The sequence below is a fragment of the Canis lupus genome, chromosome 31 (assembly GCF_011100685.1).
Source record: "Canis lupus familiaris isolate Mischka breed German Shepherd chromosome 31, alternate assembly UU_Cfam_GSD_1.0, whole genome shotgun sequence".
NCBI lineage: Eukaryota > Metazoa > Chordata > Mammalia > Carnivora > Canidae > Canis > Canis lupus.
Window position 1 is genome coordinate 13,365,272 of NC_049252.1, and position 23,965 is coordinate 13,389,236.

Below are 23,965 nucleotides of genomic sequence, written 5' to 3' on the forward strand. Positions count from 1 at the left end.
TCCTCATTTCATTTCTGAAATATAATAATGTAGGCATTCATTTTAGAAGAAAGATAATCTCAGCATCTCACATGCCATTTCTCATCTTATAATTCTGAAAAGTATACTTTAGTTTACTCCAGAGATTTCAAATTTGCTTTTTGAAAAAAGATAATATGTGAGACAATTGTGAAAAGTAAAAATGAGATTTTCCTTCATGATCTTCCATAGGTAGACAGGGAAAATTAGTGTAACTTAAATCTAGGCATGGCTCTGAAACCCTTGTATGTGTATGTGGTCTTACTACATACCTTACTCCATATTATATCCATAAAGGATTTATAAAGATTGAGTATCCAAATTTGACTTTCCCAATATTTTCTAATATCTATATTTTCTCTGATTTTAATTATGAGCAGGTCAGTTACCTTGTGATGGCATCAAGTAACCTTAATCTTACTTCTTTTTTTTTCCTTTTTTTTTTTAAAGATTTTTTATTTATTTATTCATGACAGACACAGAGAGAGAGAGAGGCAGAGACACAGGCAGAGGGAGAAGCAGGCTCCATGCAGGGAGCCCGACATGGGACTCGATTCCAGGTCTCCAGGATCACCCCGGACCGAAGGCGGCGCTAAACCGCTGAGCCACCGGGGCGGCCCTCTTACTTATTTTCAATAAAACTTCTCAATATTTAAAAAAAATTAATGCAATCTAGAAATAATCTGTATTCTAGTGGCTTTCAACCATTGGCTGCACACAAGAATCATGTGGGGGGGCGATGCCTGGGTGGCTCAATGGTTGGGTACATCTGCCCTAGACTCAGGGTATGATCCTGAAGTAACAGGATCAAATCCCACATCAGGTTCCCTGCATGAAGCCTGCTTGTCTCTGCCTCTCTCTTTCTCTGTCTCTCATGAATAAATAAATAAAATCTTAAAAAAAAAAAAAAAAAAAAACGGAATCACCTGGGGAGATTTTTAATACCCTGATAACAAGGACCAGTACAGACCAATCAAATATAAAGATTTGCTAGTAAGACCGAAGGAATAGCATTTTTTAATGCTTCCCAGGTAATTTCTATCTGTAGTCAAGTTTGAGCATTATTGCTGGAGGGGAGGAAATAATTAGAGGATTTTTATCTATTTTTCCCCAAATTAGAATTTATTTCAATATGATTTACATGAAGTATCAGCTTTTTAAAATTTTGCACGGAAAATAAAAATCTAAAATTACAATTCTTTGTTTTTACATTTGATATGGAAGAGTGAATCAAGATAATAAATAACATCTTACACACAAATTTTTCCATATCTTGGCATATTGTGGAAAGAAATTCATTAACCTTCAGATTCTCAGTGTAGTTTTTCTGGAGTAAAGGGGAATTGGCCATGGGAAGAAATGTGTTTAGATACTAGTTTGCATGTGACCTTTATCCCACTCAAACATGCCTCTCTCTGAGATGTCTCTAATATGAGGCCCAGTTATACATAGATATCCCTGAGTAATTATTCTTTACTCAAATGTGTATCAAAGTATACAAATTCTGTGCCTAATTTTTATAAAGTAAACTACCCACATGCAAAAGTGGGCAAGTTAACTGTGATTTCAAAAGCAACTCAGAATGTGGGTAAAGCCAGCAGATTTTTCTCTCTTCTGATTGAATAGTTCATTATTCCAGCGTGAACGTAGAGAGAATGTAGAGAACTTGGAAAAGTTTTAATCCAGCTGTGTAAAGTATCTTGATGGGCAAAAGCTCTCCTCTGTCCTGTTAAGAAGAAATGAGGACTTTTAGCAAAGAGGAAAGGGGATTGTTTTGAGAATTTGGGCCTAATTTGTCCCAAAATATCACTTTTTATGTGCATACTTCTGAAAAGTTAGGTACCGGAAACTCCATAGTATTTTAATTTGAAAAAAATATGACCCAGTGGCTCATGGGAAAGGAAAGGTAATTGTGTAAGAAGGTTTGGGGTTGAATAGGGCTGGATTTTTGATTCTAGATTTCATTGTCCTGTTCTTTTCTTACCACTGAATAAAATCATAGAAGAAGTGATCATTGGATTAATTTAGAATCTATGATGTTTCATTAGGTGTTATAATAGAAAGTGTTTTTTTTTTCTTAGACTCTTCTCATAAATCCTATAGTCCATTGATTTTCCCATCTTTGTGAATTGGTTATTTACCAGAAAGACTATATCTAAAAGTCTAAATATTTGTATACTACTCCTTTTTTTTTAAAGATTTTTTATTTATTTATTCATTCATTCACTACTCCTTTAAAAAAAAAGATTTTATTTATTTACGAGAGAGAGAGAGAGAGAGAGAGAGAAAGAGAGAGAGAGAGAGAGAGCGCGAGAGCACACGTGGGGGGAAGGGTAGAGGGAGAGGAAAAAGCTGACTCTCCTCTGAGCCAGGAGTCCTATGGGAGGGGCTTGATCCCAGGATCCTGAGACCATGACTTGAGCCTAAAGCAGATGCTTAACTGACTTAGCCACCCAGGCGCCCCTGTATACTACTCTTTTTAAGAGGCTGCTTCCTCAAACACTCTTTCAGAGGGAGTTCATATTTTCATTACAAAAGAAACTATATTTGCAAGTCAGTGTATTGCTTGCCAGGACAGTTATTCTTTCATTTAAAGGATGTAATGTTTTTGACTTTTGGTTGAAGCTTCAAACCGATACCAATTATAGGACAACAGGTACTGTTACTTTTAATGAATTACATTTGGTTCCTGGGTTCTCTTCCTGCAGACTTCTTGAAGCATGCTTTCACCTTTCAAATATTTTGGCCTGCCATTAATCCAGTGATTTCACCCTTTTTGTTCCCCTAGACAGGGTAATTTCATCAAAGTTTTCCCACATGGCCAAAATCTGTATTAGCTATTTGGTGTGCTGTAAATTTAAAAGCCAGTAGTATTTCTCCCACTCCTTATATATACAAAAAACAGATGTAGTGATTATGCTTCAGGGTTCCTGGCTAAAGTAAATTTAGATGTAAGAATACAGCCTTTATATGTATTGGAGCAAAGTATGTCATTCTTTCTCGTTCACTTAGAAGGATGTTTAATAAAATTGCTACTTATCAAAAGAGAAACTCCAGAGGAAGACTAAATAAATGAGGTGATATTTTCAAAGTTAATGAATGAGGTGCCTTGATCTATGGCTCCATTATACTCCTTTCATTGCTTCACAGAGCTCTTAAAACACAAGATGTGATGTAAAGGGTAGGTAAGCTAATTTAAACATTGCTTTAAAAAGTAGGCAGTGAAACACTTATTATGTTTACCAAAGGGCTGAAAGTAGAAAGTCTTTTATTCTAAAAGATATTATGAGGTAAAATGTAACATGCAAATTAATCTCCTTTTAACATAATAAACACGAAAATTGAACTGTGTTTAAGTAAGGCTATAAAAATTGTCTAGTGATACAAAATATGATAAAATATTTTAAAATTTATATTAAGCATTATTACTTCGATGGTACTACCAATATTTCTATTTAACAGAGCTTGGTTTGTACTATATCTTCATGAGCATAATTTTACAATCTGTATAGATCATGCTTTTAGTGCCAGCTTATTTCACTTTGGGGATTCTGAGAGTTCTTACTTTTTTAAGTCTATACGAATGATTTTAACAAAACTACTAAACTATCCCGGACTTAGCACTCTTGCTCACAAGTACCGAAAGTTAACTTGAGCTGACTTAAACCAAAATATATATTTGTAAAATATCTGCTGGAGTGTGTCATGCAATCTAATAGCAAGAAATGGACCTACCCTTTAGGAGAGGCTGAAACTGGATATTTGACGCCTACTGACATATTTTCTGCCTTCCATCTCTTCTTCCCCCTATGTACCTATCTCATGGTTTTTCCTGTGCTGAACTGCTAATTGTAATCCTGAGAGAAGCTGGAAGAAGGTCACTCCAGTCACTAATTTATATCTACTTCCAAAGATCTGGACTAAACTAAAAAATATTCTTAACCCTAATTCGAAATTTCTATGAGAAAGTTTAAATAAACCAGCCTGGGTCAATTTCCAGCTATGTTAAGTCAGCTATGATTAGGGGAGTCTCAACTGTGCTTTCCAGATATACAACAGAGAAGACAGTTCCAAAGAAGAACTGCCACAAATACCAAGAAATGTTCATTCCAATGCTGTTAGATTATTAATAAGCATAAATTTAATTTAAATTCTAGATCATGTTCCAAGTAGATTAGGTACCAGAGAATACCATAATCTTAAAAATATAAAATAAAGTAAGATAACCCTAGTTCATTAAAAAGCTTTCCCATGTATTTATTAATTTCTTCATTATCTCAAAAAATCCTTAAATTCTTTCACTGATATTCTGTAACTTGACCATTTGCTATTAATTAATTAATTAATTAATTAATTTATTTTCTTGAGTACAGTAGAGAATGCTGGAGAGGAAATGAAAAAGTAAATTTTGGATTTGGGTCATCACATAAGACATATTCTAGTTCCAACGTCGATGAAGTAATTTTAAAATGGCATTAAGTAGATCGTATGATGCATGATGCATAAATGCCTTTTTGTTTCAGGTAAAATGTTCAGAATCTAAGTATTTAAAAGGCAAATTAGATATTATCAAATTCAAAACAGCTAAATATATATAAATAGGTAAAGTGTTACTCAGAAACATGAAGTGTCTTATTTAAAGTCACAAAAACTATTTAGTGAAAACTTATAACAAGGAGCCATGTCTTCTGAATCTCAACCTTATGTTAGCTACTTGCCCTTTATTATTGAAAGCAAATGAACAAATCTGTCATCCTCTGGCCAAGGAGGTTCCCTTTTTTGGAAAGAGAATCTTGAGGGCTTTAAGAATAATCAATACTATGTTTATCCTCCTATTAAATTTAAACAGTCATCTGTTTTACTGATTCAAGAAATCCCTGATCAGTACTAAAATTAAGAAAGATATATGATGGTATATCAAGTACATACCTATCAGAATTTTGCATAGACTCCTTGGGCCTCTCTCTGTTTTCAGCTCATTCACCTCTCTACACTGCTTAAGAGAATTAGGACTATGCGGAAATGAATTCAGGTTCTAAATAAAGCTCATCTTAATGATTCTTTTTTATGGAAAACTGATATAGTAAGAAATATATTTTAAAACTTCCTTTTCCAGGTGAATTATTAAAAGCTAAAATAATAATATTTTTGGTATGATTTACTTGTAGTTGCCTTTGACTTGGATTTTGAAGTCTCCCACCAGAATAAATGCTGCAGTATTTTAGCTTGTTAGTAAAAAAAAATGTTTTCAGGTTTATGCTCATTATTTTGAGCACAAATGATTTGTGATCATGGCAATGATTTCCAGTAACATGATGGCACTTAAGGAGCAATGTTAACACATCGTGGTGATCCGTAAACTTTTGTTCTGTAACTTCAATGCTCCTGAGAAAAATGACCTTGCCAGTGAAGGCCTTGGGTAGAATTAGTTCATTTGTACATTTATTTTTAACAACTAAATGATCTGCATAAGAATGTATAAATGTTCTCATGCAGGTAAGAGGCTGCATGTTGAGGAAAAACATAAGACCAGGTCATAAGATACCTAGCTCGCTCTCTCCTATGACATTTTTATGTGCCACTTAAACATTTTCATAGGCATTATCTATATGATGCAAAGGTTAAAGTTAAGTAATAGTGAAGGTCCCTTTTAGCTCTAACAAGTTTATTTCTATGATAAATGTTAAACGACATATATAAATCTCAATTTCTTAGATAAAGACAAAAGCAAAGGTCCCATTCTTTGAAAACTCAAACTAAATATGCATCCCATAGCTTCCCATTGTAAATGATCCGTACTCTTTCCTCTTATCCTCCCTCTTGCGGAATTCCAAGAACTCCAGAAAAGATTTCATAAACCAAGGTTAAAGTATTGATTTCTAGCATCCTAGAAATTATGATGCAGCAGCTGCCCAGTCAATGTTGTTTTCACTTCCTTCCCATACTTATATTCATGTTAATATTCTGAACTTTCAGCAAACAGTTTAGAAGATTTGAAATTAAAAAGAAGAGAAAAGGGGAACATGAAACACTATTTTTAACTATGGGGAAGGTCACTATTTTTAAAGGGAAAATAAACAGCTGACTCTCAGCTTTTTAGGGTAGAGATGATCTCCTCCTGCTCCCCCACGCCTGCCATTAAGATTTATTTTTTATGAATGAGAGTATGAGAGAAAAAAAAAAGAACACTGTAGGGCATCTTCTGGTTCAGCAACAAAAAGTTAAGGTAAGCATGCAATATTGAAAGGGACACTCAGGGTTTAGGAGATGGGAGTTCCAGATATACTCGGTGTGCCACCTCTCCTGTGATACTCATTAAATCTCTTGATTTCCCTACTCTTTCTTACAATATCTATAAATTGAAGAGTCTGGGTTAAATTTACTCTAAGCTCTCTTTTAACTGTAAATATATACTGCTTTCAGGATGTATATCCATTATACACACATAAACAGAATTTTTCTACATGTAGCTATTATGCTTTTAATCTCCCAAAGTAGTTTTTCAACACCTTTGCCTCTTATTATCTGGAACATGCTCAGGAATGCAAATAATTCCAATATTTGTTAAGCAAATATTTCCAATGCAAATAATTCAAACATTTGTTTAAACAAACTATAGAAAGAACCATAAACTTTCAGATACTTTCCCTTCTCTGTTATTTTCTCTCCTTTATAAAGCATCATAAGCAAGATTTGCTTCACGATTGCCTTCCAAGTAAATAAAATTCTACCTGTGGATAATTAGTAGCAGAGAAACATTGCACCTTAAAAGAGACTAAAACAAGATATAATACAATGGCAACAAAACAAAACTCTTCATCAAAACTGAGTTGGAGTAATAATTCATAAGTGAAAAGGCAAACATGGCAATTATTTTCACAAGGATGAGAAATAAAGCAAGATTTTCCTCTTTTACAATCTCAATTAAGCTGTAACATATACTCATGAAAAGGATAGTCCTGAATGTCCTCGAGGCACAAAAGAGGGTGGATCTACTTAGTTTATTTCTAAATTGTCAGCTCTTTTTTTTTCCCTATTCTTTCAGTAAAATAAACTGTTTTGCTGAATAAGAGGGTTAAGAAAAGGCCTGAGTGAGTCACTCCAATTTGTTTCCACGTTCTGAACAGTCAGTAAAGAAATTTATTGCCTCATTAGGCATTTTGAGTCGATTTTCTGGAAACCCGAGTGACGTAAGGTAGAAAAGTAACCTAGTCAGACGGTTTAAGAGCGGTTGCAGCTGAATTTGTTTTTGAAATTGCAAGTTGCCTATTAGACTGGAATGACATAGCGATTTGTTTCACGAAGTGGTGCCAGGCAGTGGGCTGGTTTCAAGGAGGAAATCGTGTCTATTTTCAGCAAGTACTAAAAAGAAAAAATGCTGCAAGATGACAGAGGCAAGATGACTGGAAAGCACAGTGGTCTCAGAAAGGGCATCCAGAGTAAGCTTGGAAGTGAATGCAAGGAAGGTTGTGCTGTTGAGGCTGTATGGTAAGCTTACAGCCTGCGGGGCACCCTTGGGATGTCCCATGGGATAACCCCTGCTCTTTGGTTAGCAGATACTTAGTTAGGTTTAAATACAGATAGTTAACAGAAGGCCTCCCTCACACCAAGGCATCTGTAACCAGTCTACCTCTACTTGGGAGCTTCAAAGAGTCATCAATAGTCAAGTGAGGGTAGCTTCTCTCCCCACACTGTACACTTGTAATAATCTCTCAAAACTAGAAAGAAACTTCTCATTCACTTCTTTTAAAATGACTAACCATTGGCAGTAGCTGAATATAATTATTTTTGAACAAAAGAATGTCAAATTCACTTCAAAATGTAAACAACCCAAAAGGCAAAAACTCTGAAGGACAAATGATTTATTAATAAGTGAGGCACAATGACTGGTTGGCCTACACTAACTTTCTTTTCATATGTTTAGCAGATAAACACATTAATCGTGATCATTCTGCACTACATCAAAAGAGAATTTGAGAAATTAATCACCACCAACCATAAAACAAGAAGTTTTAAGGGATTTTCCAGGTAAAAGGAGTGGAAATATTTGTTTCTCATAATGAAAAGAAATGGGTTCATGTATGTGTGCATACATCTATATGTACACGTTTGTGTGTGTGCATATCCATACGTATATATGCTATCTATCATCTATCATCTATCTATCTATCATCTATCATCTATCTATCTATCTATCATCTTCTATCTATCTATGACGTCCTAATTAACAGGTTTGAGTTTCCATTAGGTTAGAGAATAATGGAACAAAAGGGAAAATAAAGTTTTAATCTGAAACTCCTTCTTTTCTTTTTGGTCAAAGAAAGATTTATCAGCCCTGTTCATTTTCTTACTACAAAAGATTCCAGTTTGAGAAAGATCTTGGGATGTAAAAAAGAAGGAAATATTTTCTCCACCATCAATCTTTCAATTCTCCCAACTGGCCAAGAGCTGTTTACCAGTATTCTGTTGAATGTCTGGATAATAAAAGATGAAAGAGATAAAAATACATGGTAACAAGATGCTGAGGGGAGACATTGGGAAAAGAGACCTGGATTCTTGTCCCAGTTTTTTCCCATCTCTTTGGACACAGTTTCCTCATCTGTGACATGTAAGGTCTGGACTGGATAGCTTCAAATTGCCCTTGGAGTTTAAAGAACCTGTGAACCTAACTTGGTGGTCTGGAGGAGATTAAAATCCACTTAAAATTTGAAGGAAGGAATTAAAAGCAGCAAAATGGTGCCTGTCCTCATTACTCTCTTTCTAATTAACATTATAAAAGTTCCAGAGCTGAGACCCTGCCAAATTTAAAGGTCTGCTGCTTTACATATATATTCTTCTACATCCAATTATTTCTTCCTAAGAAAATATAAGATCAGTTATTTCTTAATGATTATTTGTTGACCATGATGTTCATTGAACTTCCTGTGGGTAGTTCAATTCAACAAAGATTTAATTACTGGCTACTATGTGTTGAGCAGTGAGCAAAGTAATAGAAAATACCACTCCCACCAAGCCTCTCTCAAAACCAGGACAAAAATGACAAATAGTTCTTGGTTTAGGGAGCTTAGAGTGTTCCTGGTACCTAACAGTATTCAGCGAATATTTGTTCAATGATTGCATTGATATACTGAAGGAAACAATTAGAGTATAATATAAATATGTATAGAGAAATATAGATATTTAAATATAATACATGTATAACTCTTCAAAGGAGTAGGAAAAGCTTTGCTTAGAGGAGTCATGGAAACATTTAGAAAGTAGTTGACATTTGAGCTGAGTAAGCAAATAAGATTTCAAAAGCATGTTTTTAACAAAAGCATGTTTTTAACATGCCAGTCTGTGGAATGTTTGTGATTGTTGAACACATGTCTTGTGGGGAGTGGTCATAGGAAGTGAGGATGGAAAGGTGATTGGAGCAAAATTGCGAAGACTTTTTAAATACCAGGCTAAATAGTTTAAGCTTCATATTATGAGTAGTTAAAATTTCATACTATAAATAAAGGGAAGTGGGTTATCGTTTTTTTGCAAGGAAAACAGTGAGATGACCAGGTTGGTTTTTGTGACTTCTGATCCCTTCAGTGTGCCCAGAGGCTGGATTGAACATTTAAAAAACTTCTCTGGGCACCTGCGTGGCTCAGTGATTGAGCATCTGCCTTCTGCCCAGGGCATGATCCTGGGGTCCTGGGATCGAGTCCCGCATCGGGCTCCCTGCGTGGAGCCTGTTTCTCCCTCTGCCTGTGTCTCTGCCTCTCTGTGTGTCTCTCATGAATGAATACATAAAACCTTAAAAAAAAAAAAAAAAAAAGAACTTCAACTTTTTCACCCATGTCCCAGCAAACAAATGAAGTCAGGCTTTACCTTCTAAAGTAATTTACTTTCTGTAAGTTAGGTTAGATACTTAAATTATAGCACTGAACACACTGAGCAGATCTTTGCAAATGACACACCCCTCTTCAACCTTCTGGGGATTCTGATATGTTTTCTGTCTTACAGTACACTGCCCTTCCCCCCACTCCGCCATTTTTTTAGACTTGCAAACATACCATATGGGTTCCAGGTGCTGTTCATACTCTAACACAGACTCTAAGGGCACGGAATTTTAACCAATTGCATAAGCAAAAATAAAAATAATAATACCATTGAGAGCCAGGAAATATTAATAATGTGAGCTCTAGATCCTGATAGTTGAGGTTCAGATCTTAGTTTTGCCACTGACTAACCATGACCTTGACCAAGTTACCGAAACTGCAGCTAGATTTGGGAGATAATATTACTTTCTCTACCTGAGTTGTCTTCAGGATTAAGAGTTAATAGATAATAGTTAAGATCGAGTCCCACGTCGGACTCCCTGCATGGAGCCTGCTTCTCCCTCTGCCTGTGGCTCTGCCTCTCTCTCTCTCTCTCTCTCTCTCTGTCTGTCTCTCATGAATAAATAAACAAAATCTTAAAAAAATAGATAATACAGAACATAGCCTGACATATGGTAAGCAGGCCACAAATTGTTGTAGATGCTGTTGCTGTTACACGATAGAGGAAGTTGATATAATCTCTGCACAACCCATCTCATAGGATGCCTTCTTTCTGCTCCCGTGACTGACGCTACTTCTTTTTTGGGATGACCTTAGTCCTTCTCTACCTCTTCTTCAAGGAACACCCATTCTTTTTTTTTTTTTTTTTTTGCCAAGATCTGTATAAGATTTAACCCCTGAATCTAAATACACATTCGAATCTTCTCATGGTAAATCACAGATTCTTATTCTAACCAAACACCAATGTTTAAATTGTTTTCTTGATCTTTTTTTCTTAAAATGGTAACTATTCTTTCTATATCTATCTGCATCTTACCCATGCATTCATTCAAGGACTTTTTTCTCAGATGTCTTTTTTAATTTAGCAATTCAAGAACTATCAAGGCATTTCCTTATCTCAACACACTCCCCAATTTGAAAAAAAAATCTCATTTTATTAATACTTCTCCATAGATCTTATTTTTAGAAGACTTTATTAATCTTTATGGGTCTTCTCGAGATTTCATTAAGATTCCTATTTCCTTTTTAAGATTGGGATTCAGGTAAGGTAAAAGTGTTAGAGCATGGCTTAGAACATCAAATCCCAGACTGGGCTGAGTGTTCTGGAAACAACCTGGCTCTCTACTTACCAGAAAGAGTCATTTGGGAAGCCATTGCCTCTTCTACTACAATGGTTTTCTCCAACATCAACTCTGATAGTGGTTTCTTTTCAGACCTATTTGGTTATGTACAAAATGAATCTAAAAAATGATTTAGAAGGGAAATTATTATAAAATACAAACTATCCTTGATATTAGACTAAATTTAACAGGGATCCAGGATTTTTAAATCAGAGTAAAAAAAATGATCAAAAAAAAAATCTGTGACGGATTTACTGTTGCTTTTATTGCATTGACAAGGTCAATTGGAATTGAAATAGTATGAGTAATATTAGCGTAACATAAAACAATGAGATATTAATACACTTTTTGTTTTCATCATTTACTAGAAGTGTTTTTTTTCTCTCCCTACTTCGATAAAACCAAACATCCCAGGACATTTTGCATTAATGCAAGAAAATTGGATTAATATTATTAATTACATAGCATTTACATGTTGCAGTTGTTCATCTTAACTGAGGTTTCAATATGCTTTAATTTTATCCAGTGAAAGTAAATTTTGTTTATCTGAGCTATTCAAAAATGAATAGCATTCCAGGCTTGGGTAAACCCTGAGGCACTTTGGTCTTAAATTGCTCTGAATAGAAAAAAAAAAATCAGGCTAGTTAAATCATCTTCAAAACAGATCTGTAAGACTAACATATGGGCTGTGGGATGATAATAGATGTTCCATACACCAAAACCAGAAAGATTCTTACTACCTTAAATAGGGTTAAATTGTAAGCAGAAAGGAAAATAAATAAAATAGCATGTCTGGAGGCCCATTTTAGACTGCATCACTCTCTGTCAAAAGTATTACAGGTAAATAAGATATGTTCTTACTGAATAATAAGTATAATATATGCAATTTATTGTCATTACAAAGAGATTTATTGTATCTGAAGAATTCCACAGGGAGCCATTACAATTCCATTATAGTGTTTTTAGTTAGTGATCTGATCTGCTTCCCAAGCCATGCTCATATTATGCAGTATTAGACTTACAATATGCATTTCTAGTTTATGCCTGGTCTAAATTCTGCTTGCGATAGCTTGAGAAGGTTTTCCTTGCCTTGTGGGCCATTTCTGAAAAGCACAATATTATTTATTTGGGTATAATAGAGTAATGCTCTTTGAAAGGTAAAACCTCAATTTAAACTTCAATGAAGGTTAAGTTTTTATTTGTAATGATTAAAAGAAAATGTTTCGAAAAGGAAGGGCTTTATAGTTATAAAATTAATCATTGAGTTTGATAATAATAACACCATTTATCTCTAGAGAAGTTGTTTTTCTTGGACTTTTCATTGACTTCCCATGAGATCCCTATTCTCACTTGGAATTCACAGTCTAGGCCTCAACTTATATTTTTGCTTCTTTTATGTACAATCATCTTTTCACATTAGACTTTTCTTCCACCCAAACTCATCTTTCCAATTATGTGAATTTCATGACATAGTTTTTTTCACTTTTACTTTTACTTTTACTTGTACCTTCATGTAAATCTTTATTTCCCCAAACACCTTTTCGAACTGCTTCAATTTTTTTGCTTTCTCCAAACACCTTTACTATGTTCCATTTTTTTCCCTGTCCTAGAGGTCCATTAAAACCCTCCCTTTTCTAGAAAATCTTTTCTGGAGGTGGGAATATCTTTCTTTCCAATAAGATTATACATCAGTTGTCTTGAACTGATTACATCTGTGAATAGGATGAAAGGAGAGTGTACACCTGTTAAATGACCCTTGTTTTCCCTGGATTTTGCTAGGTGTTCTACATTATATATCTCATTTAATTGACATCACAACCAAGGAATAAGGAACTGTCATGCTTGTTATACAGTTGAAAAAATCAGGGTCTGGTGAATTTCAGTTACTTTCATAAAGTCTCTGGTTGAAAGCAACAGAAATAGATTCAAATCTCTCTCTCTTTTGCACCAAAACCTATGTTTTTGCACTCATCTTTTCTTATATGTGGGTCTATTTCATTTTCTCATCTCATTGACAGTAAGAATTCTATCATGAGGATTTTTATTTTTTTAGGGAGCTCTCCCATAATTGGCCTCACAACGGGCCTCAATTCTGCATTTAGGAATCCTCGTGTGACTCAGATGCAATGCTGTCTTTTATACTTTTTCTGCTTTTACTCATCTAAAACAATGTATATATTCATGATTGAACAGCTTAATGATTTTTTTTTTCCTGTAAGCAAAAAAGAAAAGAAAATATACAAATAATGAAGGCGCTTTCAGAAAATCTTACTATCTTTTCAAATTGGTCATGAACATAAGATTTTCTTATCTTTTCCCAGTTTAACTTTTATTTGTTGTATTTTATTTTGTGCGTGGTTGATAATTTTTCTTAGTTTATACAGCTTTGTGTTCTCCTGATGGCTAAGACCCATTTTTCTCAGACTATATGAAACTTCACTAGGGAAAAAAAAAATCTTCAAAAAGGTACATGGACTTTGAACTAAACTTAGTAATGCTTAAGAAGGGCAGTGTTTAATACATTACCTTGAATTTGGTATCATTTAAAAAGCAATAGAATTTTTTTTAAATTAAATGAAATAACATATTTGAATATAATTCCCAGACCTACCTTACTCTTGTATAGAGGGAGCAAATTACAAAGGCAGTCTTTCCTAAACCCATAAATATTGAAAGAACTTCTAAAACTACTGACAAGAAATGCTGCTCTATAAATATTGCCCATCTATTGTTTATCATTTTATTCTAAGCCAAACTCCTAAATAACTTGAAAAAAAATCTTTTGATGATTGGATAATATTTCCACATAAGGTCAACATCAATCTCTCTTGGAAATATGTTATGAGTCAAGCAGGAGCTCTCCAATATTATTTATGCCAAATGAAAAATTTATGCTGAATCTTCTGTCAACTATTGCATATTAATTGTGTAAGATTAAGGTGAGAGCTAAGGAAATTAAAACAGAAAATAGAAGGACTGGTTCTTAGTTTCATGTGATTTTCTCTGTAACAAGGAACACAAGGCATTGGCTTAAACAGAGATACATATGTAGATGTCATGTCTCAAGATAGCCTAACTCCCAGGGAGCCTGGGTGGCTCAGTAGGTGAAGTGTCTGTCTTAGTCTCAGGTCATGATCCCAGGGCTCAGTCACCAACTCCCTGCTGTGGGAGGAGCCTGTTTTTCCTTCTCCTTCTCCTGTTCCACTTGCTTGTGCTCTCTCATGTTCTCTTTCTCTGTCAAAGAAGTAAAATCTGAAAGAAAGAAAGAAAGAAAGAAAGAAAGAAAGAAAGAAAGAAAGAAAGAAAGAAAGAAAGAAGAAAGAAAGAAAGAAAGAGAAAGAAAAAGAAAAAAGAAAGAAAGAAGAAAGAAAGAAAGAAAGAAAGAAAGAAAGAAAGAAAGAAGAAAGAAAGAAAGAAAGAAAGAAAGAAAGAAAGAAAGAAAGAAAGAAAGAAAGAAAGAAAGAAAGAAAGAAAGAAAGAAAGAAAAAGAGTAAGCAAGCACAACTGCCAAGAGAGGCACAGATGAGTTCAGTAGACACTACCATGGCCTCTGGCATGGTTGCAGAAATTGTTACTGAGGAGGTGCATTTTGAGAGGAAACTCAAAGAGAAGCAGAGTTTTATTAGGTAGGAAGCAGGTGGCACAACAATTTAATGGGAAGAAAAATGTATTCAATTTGCAGAAATGGCTTAGTCAAGATATGTTTGAAAGAAACATCAGATTGACTAACATGGAAGTTTTGTTCAAATAACACAATCTTGTCTTCTTTATATTTTTCTTACTTTTCATCTCAGTTGACCATCATTTTTGACTAGCACAAACCACCGCTTTTGACTAGTACTACCAAATATTAATATCTCTGCACTTCTATCAGGTATAAGATGTAAGCTTTGAATTCTTGGGCACAAGTGACCCATTTCTTTGAGGGTCTGACCACTATCAGGATCCACTGATCTCAACAGCTAAATGGTTGATCACTTGGCTCACCATGAGACATCATCCCATGAAGCTATGCCCTAATAGCACCAAAATCTTTAGCTTCTTGAGAAGCTAAACCAAGAGTGTTATGGTTCACTTCTACACATTCTCCAGCTGTGCCTGAACAGCTTGATTTCTCATCTCTTTCATGGTGAACAGAAATATTCTCAGAAAAATTCTTTTTTCCTTTGAGCTACCAAGATTTTGGCCTGCCTTTTTTGTTGGTCATTTCCTGAAGGGGATTGGAGTATTTGACCATTTTAAACCACTTTTCTGAGAACCAGTACATCCTAAAAATGGTCTGAGCCTTGTCCTTTGATTATCAATAGGGATCACCTTTAGAAAAGTCACAGAAGAGACCAGATGGAAACAGGAATCTGTCAGGTTCCCTGTTGCATGTTTTTAATTCACACACCCCCGTGGCTACATCCAACAGAGGTGACCTGAATTTTCTCTTTGATGTTGCATACCATGAATTCCCATAGCAGGTCAGGAACAAAGGGACCATTTTAAAGCTTTTTTTATCCAACATTGCCTTAGCAGATACTGACTAATTGTGTCCCAGGAACATGCTCCTGGTTTTAGAATCATAAACATCAGTAGGACCGAGATGCTTACAGAGTGATACAGTGACTTTGATTCCTCTTGGGTGGTCAAAACACAGCATGTGTGATATTTTTACAAACTATGGTTCACAGAGCACATAGTTCTAGAGCATTTTGTTTTCATTATGTTCGTGTCAATGGAAACAGTTGTGCTTCCTGATGTCTTACTGAGATGGCCTTTTTGGTAATTTTAGGCTACTTTCCCAAGGATACTGCATGTTGCCTGACCCTTATTCCTGAGGAAATAAGTAGGACTTGGACTGACTTGTGGATAATGTACTTTCTTTAAGAATGGCAGAAGGAAAAACATCAGACTAGGATGCGCTCCAGAAATAATAATGGAGAATCTCATCCTGTTTTGTAAACTCTTTGTACTTTGCTCTTTGTGTGTTTTGTGGGAACATTATTTTTAAAGGGCCATTATACTTTGTAAGTTATTATGTCACATTAAATTTGTTTTAGAATGAAGGGAGAAAAATAAGATGTTATTAACAGGTTCATAAAAATTGGCTTTAGAAAAAAAAATTGGCTTTAGTATACCAATAGGAAGTTTGTATGCATGCTAATTCTGAATTTATAAGTCAACTTTTTTTTTTCTCTCTAGCAGCTTTATTTGGACTGCCTATGGTGATAGAAAGATGAGAATGAATAATACCCAACCAGTGTTTTACTTGAAGAAATTTCAGTATTCTGGAAATCAGGTAAAAAAAAAATATGGATATCTTTGGGTATGCACATTCCCTTCGTAAAAGAAATTTTAAAAATCAAGTTTGCTTTACAGATTCCTTCAAGAAGATAATTTACCATCAAATTTAATACATAACTAGTTTACAAACACTGCATTTAACACTTCATTTTTTTATGGAGAGCGTTTTGTTTTCTAAAGCATACATTTGTGCTTGCTTCGGCAGCACATACACTAAAGCATACATTCATTCATTCACTTAGTAAAGTCATATTAGTAATATTATCTACTTCCATGGAAATATTTTGAAGAAAAAGAATATATATGCCTATTTGATTTGACTTATATAATTCTAAACAGAGGAAAGAGGATTAGGTTAGGTAAGTTTAATGTCTCTTTAAAAAGTAACATTTTTTCACTACATAAATCTATATGCACAACTTGAAAGGGAAATTAGTTTAAAGGTGAAGTATCTAAAGAAATAAACCCTTTGGCTCACGTGCAGAGGGGTATCCACTTATAAATTTTGTGATTTGTATTTTTCTCTTGTATTTTAAAATAATATTCATATGACGGGTCAGGACTCCTCAACTTAGATCTCATTGATTCACTGCTATTGCTACAGATGAAGGTTTAAACTTTCTTAAAACCCCCACTTTCTTTACTTTATTCTTCCATTATAGCTATGTCCCATTTTAGTTTAAACCTGTATCTGGCTTTTTAATTGTTTTGACTATACAAATAGTGTTTGCTGTGGAGGACATGATAAAAAATTTATTGAAGAACTTTTTTTCTTGAATTAACAAGTGCTTCATTTATTTTTCTTTTCCCCAGTTTCTTTGTCTCCCTTCCTTATTTCCTCCCTCTGTTTCTTCTTTCCTTTCTTTCTTGTTTTGCACATTCTTCCCCCAAAGCTCCAAAATTTTTATAAAATGCTTCTCTATTCAATTTTTTGCATAGGCCAATTGGTCGGACAATTTAGCCTTTTTTTCTCTCTCTCTCTTCTCTTGAAGAACTACTTCCTGGAACCCTCTCGTCTCCCACTTTTATCTCGTCGGGTCACTCTCTAAAGCACCCTATAGAAAGATGTCATTCATAGGTTTTTTTGGATGTCATCCTACAAATTTATATTTCCATTTTATGATGTTATAACCTCTTCATTCTGGAAATTATGTCCTCATTTTACTTAGTTACTTCTACATGCCTCTTTTGGCTGAAACTCATGTTCTAGTAATGTTTTGAGAAGGGTTCTACAGATGATAAATATTTTGTAAACTTGCATGTTGAGAAATGTTTTTATTCTACTTGGTGTTTGATTGACTATTTGACTGGGAATAAGATTAGAGACTTAAAATATTTTTCACTCAGAAATAAAGGCATTTTCTCATTACCTTCTAGCTTCCAATGCTGTTGTTGAGGAGACCACTGTCAGTTTGATCCTGATTAGATCTACTTTCCTCACTAATAAGCTTTTGAGATATTCTCTGTATTTTGGTGTTATAGTTTTATCAGAATAGGTCATTCCTTGTCTCAGAACACTTGATAGATCCTTTTACTCTGGAGACTCATGCTATCAATTATGAGAAATTCCCTTGTTTTTGACCCTTAATAATTTCTTTACTAGCATTTTCTCTTTTCTCCATTTCTTGAGTTGCCGGTTATGGAGTGCTGGATTATCTCTATTGATGATCTCAAAAATCTTTTCTCTCCTCTATTTGTCTTTTTGAATTTACTCCTCATTATCTTCTAATGCTTTCACTGAAATTTTACTTTTAGTGCTTATATGTATAATTAATATTATCCTTTTTATTCTCTACTTGCTTCTCTTATGTTGTATTGCATCCTGTCTTGTTTCCTTAAGGCAGTATCTTTTCTTGTATTTGAGGTCATTATTATTATTTGTTTGAAATTATATTTTTCTCACTGCATATTCTCTATTTCCCTGGGTGGTTTCTTTTCTTTCACTTATTTTGTTTCCTGTTTTCACCTTGATGGATTCTCAGTAATGATCTTTGACTTTCCAATCATATTCTTGAAGGAGACACAAAAACCTAATTAGAATTTTGTGCACTTGAGTGATGCTTGTCAGCAGGATTCACTTGTGATCCACTGGGTTGGCAGTTGCTTTTTTTGGTGGACGGAACACATTAACATCTGTATCTGAGGTATTTTTCCTCTGTGGCAGTTATTTACTCAAGAGAAAAATTCTTAATCTTCTGTTTGAGGATATAAACCACCCTGGGGCTTAGCTAGAAAAGGTAGAGGTATCACAGTTCTCAGTGTACATAGACTTTCATGTAACCTTTCAGCTTTTGGCACCATATCCCTTTGCTGTCTTTCATATTATAGATTGGGGTCATTCTAGTTCAATTTCTCTAGATACCATTTCTTTCCTTTAGAAGTGAGAAGGGTTAGTCCCCTGACTCCTTTATAGTGGATGTGTGGTCATAGGTAGGTATCTGTTTCTCTTAAAGTCTTTCAGTCTCTTTCTTTTCAGCTCTTGGCCTCAACCCCACCTTTGGCAATACCTGAATGTTCCAAAGTCTGAGCTTTTCTTGTGGGTATTCTTGTTATGTTTAATTATTATCTCCTATTTACACAGTTTGTCTTTCTTCTATTCTGTTAAATTAAATGCCACTGTTATGCATACTTTCTTTTATGATTTGGAGTTATAAAAGTCTCTAGGAAAATATTTGAATTTGAGTGATAAGCTGATAATGGCTCTCAAAAATATGTCGATGTCCTCATTCTCAGAGTCCATGAATGTTACCTTATTTGGGGAAAAAATGGTCTTTTCAGATGTAATTAAGGAATTTGAGATGAGGAGATTATCCTGGGTTACCCAGATAGGCCCTAAGTGCCATCACAAGCATTCTTGTAAAGAAAGGCAAAGGGAGGGAATTTGACATACACAGAGGAGAGGGTTATTTAAAGATGGAGGCATAGATCAGAGAGATGTGGCTTCAAGCCAGGGAATGCCAGAAAATACAGGAGCCATCAGAAACTACAAGCAAGGAACAGATTCTACTGCAGAGCCTCCAGAGAAAGCATGGCCCTGCCAAAACACTATTTCAGCCCAGTGAAACTGATGTTGAGATTCTGGCCCCCAGAACTGTAAATAAATTAATTTCTGTTGTTTTAAGCCACCAAGTTTATAGGAATTTGTTACAGCAGTCACAGGAAACAAATATAGTTTGTATTAGAGTTTCTTTTTCTCCTTAATGATTTGTGATTATTTTTTTTTAATTTTTTTTATTTATGATAGTCACACACAGAGAGAGAGAGGCAGAGACACAGGCAGAGGGAGAAGCAGGCTCCATGCACTGAGAGCCCGGCGTGGGATTCGATCCTGGGTATCCAGGATGGCGCCCTGGGCCAAAGGCAGGCGCCAAACCGCTGCGCCACCCAGGGATCCCTGTGATCATTTTTAAAAGGAGAAATAGAGAAAGAAAGATTTATTTCATCTTCTTAAAACTGGAATCATTTAAATCTTTGCTTTAGGATAGTTTCATTTCTCCTAATTATATATCTCATAATTAGGATACTCACTTTCAGAAGTATTAGAGCTTTCTCAGGTATGAAATTTTAACAATGCTTCATTTATTTTTCTCCCCTTCTTATTATACAGTATTTATTGTCAAACAGATCTTCCTTCCTTTTCCTTTCCTTTTTTCTTTTTTTTCTTTCCTTTTCTAATGATCTATTAATTATTTACTTAATATCAGGCATTGTGGTAAGCTTTGAGAATATAGAACCAATAAAGCTGTTTTACTGCCCTCCATGAATTCACTGTCTGTTGATATAGAAAAGGAACAAAAATGACAGTTATTTAATCAACAATTAAAATAAGTGCTAAATTAAGTGTACGAGCAAAATGTTGAGCTCTCCCAGACATAGGGCCTATCTAGGTTCTGCTTGACAGAGACTGAGAGGATTTATGAAGTAGGAACTGAGCAGAGTCCTAGGGGATGAATTGGACTTTCATGAAGAACTAGTTAGGAAAAAGTCATTTTATGGAAAGAAACTGCATACTCATGTTAAAGAGCATGAATTGCTTCAGCATGGCAAAATATTCAGTAGGCTTGGAATATAGATTAAAGGTAGAGAGTATGGGGTCATGAGACTATAAAGTTTGAAGTCAAATTATGATAAACCTTTTTTTTTTGCTTGTGTTAAGGAATTTATATATTTTTAATTGAAGTTTTCATATAATTTCATTCATGTGCGCAATTTAAGGAAAAAACCAAATGAACAAACAAAAAGAGACAAAAAACCAAATTCTTAAACAAACTGATCATTGCTAGAGAGGTGGAGGGTAAGGGGATGGGAGAATAGATAAAGGAGACTATGTGATACAAATTTCTAGTTGCAAAATAAATAAATCATGGAAGTGAAAAGTGAGCATAGGGTATGTAGACAATAAGATTGTAATAACATTGTTTGGTGGCAGCTGGGAACTACACTTATCATGGTGAGCACTGAGTAATGTATAGAATTGTTGAATCATTACATTGTACACTTGAAACTAATATAACATTGTATTTTAAAAGAAGATGTGAGAGACACACACAGGATGAAATATTATTCAGCTATATAAAAAAAATGAGATCTTGGCATTTGCAACAACATGGTTGGAACTAAAAGGCATAATGCTGAGTGAAATAAGAAGTTTAGATTTGTATTATTTTGGAAGTGGGCTTTAAGTAGGAAATTAGCATGGTCCATTAGGAATAAAACTGGCAGCATTTTCATTATCACACTGATGAGAAGCTGGGAGATCAGTGTAAGTCTCTTGTAAGAGACCAGGTGAGCACCTGATGACAATGACCTGAGTCAAAGCAGAGGTAATGGGGCAAAGATAAGAGAATGGAGTGAAGAGATAATTATGAAACAAAATTGTCAGAGTGATGGAATTTCTACCTTTAAGTAGAAATGGTTTAGTACAAAGGTAGCAGTCACAGAGTACGATTGGATGCTGGGAAGAGAAAATCAAATTGGGTCTGGAAGGGGCAGAGGACATGACACCAAAGCTGATTATTCAAAGAGAGAAGGAACAAGTTATGTGAAGCAGAGGGTCAGGGAAACAGATTGTGGCAGAAAGCTCTCCAAATACCAGAGATCAACTCAAAATATGGCATGATATGATAAACAGATTGGCTGCTGGATCAGCTTTAAGTGGTATGCAAGTGCTGGTGTAGAAACTCTAGTGGGATGTGACATATGAAGAAACCAGGGAGTGGAAGCCTCTGGTTAATTTTCCCATCCTTTCTTTCCCTAAGTGTTCATTTTTACATTTCTACCAGTCTTTATGCCTGGAACAGGTTTTGTGCAGTGCCTATACTTTCTTCCTTCTAAAATATACTCAGAGCCTCTATCTGCAACCATTCCAATTTCATGTTCTTGGGAGAAATTTGTATAGATGTGTACTCACTAAAAAATTCTGTCTAACTGATTTATTCATTTGTGGGCCATCATTTATTCATCCAGCACACATTTAACCAGTTAAAAGGAATAGCCAAGACCCTATAGCTTCCCCTGGAATTTGAGGACATTAAGATATTCTGTTATTTGACATGTGTTAAGAAAAAAAAAAAAACTCACAACAGGTCTTCGTAGTTCTCTGCACTTACAAGTATCTCGCAACATTTGGCTGTTTCTTCTTGAGCTTTGTTCCAGGGAACAAAAAAATAAACTTTGTAATGTATAATCTGTATAGTATATCCCAAAGTGCTTTAGCTCATATATTTACATAACTTGTTGAGCACATGCCATAGTTAGAATCAATTTCCTTAAAAGCTTCAGGGTCCATTAATTTAGCCAAGAATTGGGGAACACAAATAACAAATATGGTAACAATTCCCCAATCTAATTAAATAACAATGAGGATCTGAAAAACAAGTCTTTATTGAAAATTTTTGAACTGGAATCATAGAACTTTTTCTGCCTTTGTGTTCAATAACCTACCATATGCTCTTCTAATTGGAAGTTTAGTTTTGATCTTTGGGATACAGGCTTGAAGAGCTCAGGAAAGTAGTATGTTGCCTATGATTAACTCCTTTGGATTATCTAATTTGATAGTCTAAATTGTAATATCTGCATGAGCAAGCAGAGTTTTGAAGTTTAAGAAGGGTTTTATAGCCAAGTGGTATAGAGTAAATCTGGCACCTTTGATCCCAGTAGGCTTGCCTGTCTTGGCAATATCCTCTGACCCAGAATTCCCCCTGGAGAGTCCCAAATATCCTAATCTAAGGCCTGACAAGAGTTTTAAAGAGGTGAATATAATTTTCACGTGTTCTATACTTCATTATTGTGAGAGTTTCCAGACAGTATTTCACTGATATTAGTGCCTTGATACTCTAGGGATTTGGGGCACCACCATCTTGAAGGAAGAGAAGGAAGACACAGGTGAGCTACAGGGAAAGATAACTTTGGATGGAGGCCTTTCCATACTCCTCAAAGTGTAGCATGCAGCATGTTGTTCACTACCTGTGTGTGAGAGCCCTGGTTTATCTCAGAGACATTCATTCCCCCATAAGTGGCAAATAGAGTCTGGCTCTAGTTCTTGCCTGAACTCTCCCACCCTATGTGAGCTTTAAAATACTAGCACACATCTGCCTAATACTTCTGATCTCTTTTCTTTGTTTAAACTTGCTACTAGTCTATCTTCCTAGGGTGTTTCTAGGGGCCCAGGCAGATTTAGCTACCAAAAGCTAGAGCAATGACTCAACTAGATGGAAACTATTGACAGCGAGGGCACATGGGGATTTCTTAGTATCCCACATGTGATCAAAGACAATTCAGACAAAGAGACCTCAGGTTAGCCTTGACCTCACAAAAGATCCTCACCTGAAGAGATCAACATTTGCCCCTTATATATATTCCCACGGGATTAGGCCTCGGTTTTTACCTCTCACATTGCAGGACACACAAGCCATCCCAATTTATCCCAATTTGTGACTTTTTGTGTGTGTAATTTGTAAAGTTCTTTATTTTCTTCAATCTGAATTAAATGCATACTTTTCAACCACTCTAGCATTCTCAACCGCATCTACCATCATCATCTCCAGTCCAATTAGACTATTTTCTACATTCTCTTTTCATCCCTCTGCTTATATGAATGTAGAAACCTATGTCAGAGCTGGTTACACACATGCATTTCCTATCACTTCTTCAGGAGCCATGTTCTCAGTTTTCTCCTGAGTTCCCATCCTATTTATTTATTTATTCTTTCAGATTGTGCCAATTCATCTGTATAAGTGTGTCTGTCTCCTGGATTTCTCTGTCTCTGTGCTCTCTCTGCTCTCTCTCTCTCTCATTCTCTCTCTCCCCCTTTTTTCCTATTTGTAATCTCCAGATTTTATTTCCTTGCTTTACTGGATTTTGTTTTAATAATATCTTTAAATGACAGCCCAGACTGCCTTTATATATTTGTCAAAACAATACAAGTTGTTGAACTGGGTGCTTTTGGACAACCTGGACTCTTGTTCCTCAAGAGGAGATTTTGCTTTTATATTCCAATACTTGGTTTAG

General features: G+C 35.1%; 1 long non-coding RNA gene across 1 annotated transcript in view; it reads left to right on the forward strand.

The window, feature by feature from the left end:
* The first annotated feature begins 14,639 nt into the window (after nucleotides 1-14,639).
* LOC119867042 overlaps nucleotides 14,640-23,965 on the forward strand; it is a 134,989-nt gene continuing 125,663 nt past the window's right edge. Inside the window, exons 1-2 of the long non-coding RNA XR_005382150.1 lie at nucleotides 14,640-14,793; nucleotides 16,355-16,451. This is a non-coding gene — a long non-coding RNA (uncharacterized LOC119867042). The remainder of the gene's footprint in view (nucleotides 14,794-16,354; nucleotides 16,452-23,965) is intronic.